We start from the raw sequence: 5,019 nt of genomic DNA on the forward strand, positions 1-5,019 counted from the left end.
ACCATTAATAAACAAAAATTACTATCGTAAATTTCAAAATTCCTGTTTGAGCACCTCCCGGGGGTGTTTCTCTTCAATATTAAGCATGTTATATACATATAAACTTTCCTCTTGAATCACTTTATCAATTAAAATAATCCACATCAAAATCCATTGCGTAGTTTTAAAGATCTAAGCATACAGACAGAAAAAAGGACTTTGTTTTATACTATGTTATGATGAGTATATTATGATTTCTGACAAATCATTTTTCATTGTAAAATAGTATATTGTGTGGCAAGGGCGGGAAGTGACTTTTTTCAGTCGTGGGCGACGTGAGCGGCACGAGCTGCAAGCGAGCCCCGTATTTCGCCCAAGATTTAAATTGCCTTCTTCCACGAGCCACTCATACTATTTCCCGGTAAAGGTAATACAGGGATCTATGCAACAACTAGTTCATAATTCTACGACAACAATATTTCATTAAAGAAACGATTTGGATTTATTTATTTTAAGCGTCACGCATGGAGGTTATAATATAATATAAGATGTAACCAAAAGTTAATGTTATGTAAAGAGCGTGGTATAGATTTCAGTGTCTGGTTCTGCTGGGGATACGCGCGTGATATGCTCGCCCAGCACTTTCGGGGTTTCCACTTTACCGCCCGACACTTTTAGGGTCCACTGGACGGAAAAATAGACGCTTTCCAACGCTTCTACCGCTATCGAAAACCAAACGTTCAGTGCAGGCGTGACAAAAATATTGTTATGATCGATTTGTGTTGAATAAAATTTTCCATTTTCTGTGGTAAAGTTTGTTGTAAGGCAATCTAATAAACACAATCAACAAATCTAATGCACATATATTTCGCAGAAAATTATTTTCATGTTCAGAAACGCAGAATACAATTCTGTACTAAAGAAGATACGTCCACTTTTATTAAAGATCTATTAATTAAGATAATTACGTAACATCGTACATATTTTTATGGAATTTTTCGTGTTTAATGATTAACAAATAAAAAATGCACTCATGACGAGGGAAAATTAAATTGTATTTTATTGGTTCCCCTTTTTTAAAATATTATTTATCATTTATTTTATAGTCTTGACATGCAATTTGTAATATTTATCCCTTACACATTTAATTCAATCTTAATTTAATTCCATATGCTCAAGCACAACTACACTGTAATACACTGTAACATTTTCTTCTTTGTGTGTATATTGTATCATTAATATTGCTATTATTGTTACAATTTTTTAAATGTATTTAAGTATTTTTTCCTTTATACAATTATGTATGTACGTATTGATTAGTATGCAGTGTCATATATTTGATGTTTAAAATTAAATACAATTGTATAACAACCAATAAATGTTGTTTGAACAGATTCAGTTTTTTTAGCCGCCATGTTTTATTTAAATTTTTATATAGGTATATGTACCTATATAATATAACCTATGTATATAATATATTATTCATTTACAAATTTAGATATGTATAAACGGTTTATTAGGCTTTATTTGTAATATTAGCAACATCTTTTCTTGATTTGACGAATTTAACGATGTGTACCTATTTTTAATCTATCAACAAGTTATGTTCATATTGAAGGTATAATAGTTTTTGATGTGCAAAAACCGAAACGAAAAACTTTTTTAAAAGATTGTAATTTTTTTTCTTATCTAATAAATATAAAATAATAAAGAAATCGTTAAATGTCTTTTTTTATACAACTCAAATTATAAATTTTACATTTTTTAATGTCCTATTTACAGTCTGATTGAAATTATATTGAAATATTGAACTGCGGTGCGCTAACTTAAGGTGCGCAGTAATAGCTTAATAATGTTTTACTGCCTACTGGATAGAGATGGGAATTTTACCGCAACATTTTTTTCGGTAAATTTTTTAATACTGTATAATATTTTTATTTAGTTAATTTAATACGAACTCAATAACATTTTTATAATTAAGCTAACCATTTAACCAATGTACCACTCCTTACTACAAGTATTATATTTATATATATTACAAGTATGTATTGGCGCAAACAGGGATTAAACGGGGTTGCCAGGAGGTGCTTAGCACCCCTAACTTATATTAGTTATATTGAACTAAGAAATGTGTTAATTGAGGGAGGTGTTGGCGCCCACAGCCAAATGCTTTTAAGAAAACCAAAAAAAAAATATTTTTAAAAAAATTTACAAAAGAAACACACATTAAGATAGTTCATTAAAGAATTATTCATAGAGTACCAGATTGTCAATTTTTAAAATATTTGGCTAGAGTTAAAATCATAAAAAAAAATTGAAGGGAGGTTTTGACGTCCGTGGGCCAATCGATTTTAGAAAACAAAAAAAAAGTTTGGAAAAAAATTTACAGTAGAAACACATAACGAAGTTCAAACTAAAATGTCCTGAAACTTAAACAGAAAAAACTATTCAAAATATTTAGTTCATTAAAGAATTCTTCAAAGGCTACCACATTGTCGATGTTTACAAAATTTGGCTAGTGTTAAAATCATAAAAAAAAATTGAAGGGAGGTAGAGGCCCGCAGGCAAATAGATTTTAGAAAACAAAAAAAAAATTAGGAAAAAAAATTTACAGTAGAAACACACATTACGAAGTTCAAACTAAAATGTCCTGAAACTTAAACAGAAAAAACTATTTAAAATATTTAGTTCATTAAAGAACGATTATTCATGGGGCACCAAGTTATCAATTTTCAAGCCAATACAAAAAATTTAACGTATGAATACACATTACAAAGTACAAAATAAAATGCCCAGAATCGTAAACGGAAAATAATATTCAAAATATTTAGTTCATTAAAGAATGATTATTCACAGGGCACCAAGTTATCAATTTTCAAGTCAATACAAAATATTCAACTAGAGTGGCATTACTAAAAAAAGAAATTGAATGAGGGTGTTGGCACCCGCAGGCAAATGCACTTTAGGAAACCAAAAAAAAAATTTGAATAAATTTAACTGTATGATTACAAATAACAAAGTACAAATTAAAATGCCCAGCTTCTCAAACAAAAATAACTATTTAAAATTTTTAGTTCATTAAAGAAAGATTATTCACAGGGCACCAAGTTATCAATTTTCGAGTCAATATAAAATATTCAACTAGAGTTGCATTACTAAAAAAAAAAATTGAAGAAGGGTGTTGGCGCCTGCAGGCAAATGCATTTTAGGAAACCAAAAAAAAAATTAAATAAATTATATTGTAGGAATACACATTACAAAGTACAAACTAAAATGCCCAGAATCGTTAACAGAAAAAAAAATTCAAAATATTTAGTTCATTCAAGAATGATTATTGACAGTGCACAAAGTTATCAATTATCAAGTCAATACAAAATATTCAACTAGAGTGGCATTACTAAAAAAAGAAATTGAATGAGGGTGTTGGCGCCCGCAGGCAAATGCATTTTAGGAAACCAAAAAAAAAATTAAATTAATTATATTGTGGGAATACACATTACAAAGTACAAATTAAAATGCCCAGAATCCTAAACGGAAAAAACTATTCAAAATATTTAGTTTATTCAAGAATGATTATTCATAGGGCACCAAGTTATCAATTTTCAAGTCAATACAAAATATTCAACTAGAGGCATATTGCTAAAAAAAAAAATTGAAGGAGGGTGTTGGCACCCGCAGGCAAATGCATTTTAGGAAACTAAAAAAAAATTTTGAAAAAATTTAACTGTAGGAATACACATTACAAAGTACAAATAAAAATGCCCAGAATCCTAAACAGAAAAAACTATTCAAAATATTTAGTTCATTCAAGAATGATTATTCACAGGGCACCAAGTTATCAATTTTCAAGTCAATACAAAATATTCAACTAGAGTGGCATTACTAAAAAAAGAAATTGAATGAGGGTGTTGGCGCCCGCAGGCAAATGCATTTTAGGAAACCAAAAAAAAAATTAAATAAATTATATTGTGGGAATACACATTACAAACTTCAAACTAAAATGCCCAGAATCGTAAACAGAAAAAATATTCAAAATATTTAGTTCATTCAAGAATAATTATTGACAGGGCACCAAGTTATCAATTTTCAAGTCAATACAAAATATTCAACTAGAGTGGCATTACTAAAAAAAGAAATTGAAGGAGGGTGTTGGCGCCCGCAGGCAAATGCATTTTAGGAAACCAAAAAAAAATTTTGAAAAAAATTAACTGTAGGAATACACATTACAAAGTACAAACAAAAATGCCCAGAATCAAACAAAAAAAAAATTCTAAAGTAGAGTTGCATTACTAAAAAAAAAAATTGAAGGAGGGTGTTGGCACCCACAGGCAAATGCATTTTAGGAAACCAAAAAAAATTTTGAAAAAATGTAACTGTGGGAATACACATTACAAACTACAATCTAAAATACTCAGAATATTAAACAGAGTAAATTATTTAAAATATTTATTTCAGTTAACAAGGATTATTCAATGGGTACCAGATTGTCAATATTTAAAAAGTTTGGCTAGAGGTTAAATCATAAAAAAAAAATTGAAGAGAGTGTTGGCGCCCACAGGCAAATGCATTTTAGGAAACCAAAAAAAATTTTTGAAAAAAATTAACTGTAGGAATACACATTTTAAAGTACAAAAACTAAAATGCCCAGAATCGTGAACAGAAAAAAATATTCAAAATATTTAGTTCATTCGAGAATGATTATTGACAGGGCACTAAGTTATCAATTTTCAAGTCAATACAAAATAGTCAACTAGAGTTGCATTACTAAAAAAAAAAATTGAAGGAGGGTGTTGGCGCCTGCAGGCAAATGCATTTTAGGAAACCAAAAAAAAAAATTAAATAAATTATATTGTGGGAATACACATTACAAACTACAAACTAAAATGCCTAGAATCGTAAACGGTAAATAATATTCAAAATATTTAGTTCATTCAAGAATGATTATTGACAGGGCACCAAGTTATCAATTTTCAAGTCAATACAAAATAGTTAACTAGAGTTGCATTACTAAAAAAAAAAAATTGAAGGAGGGTGTTGGCG

This window comes from Metopolophium dirhodum, chromosome 9 (genome assembly GCF_019925205.1).
Source record: "Metopolophium dirhodum isolate CAU chromosome 9, ASM1992520v1, whole genome shotgun sequence".
NCBI lineage: Eukaryota > Metazoa > Arthropoda > Insecta > Hemiptera > Aphididae > Metopolophium > Metopolophium dirhodum.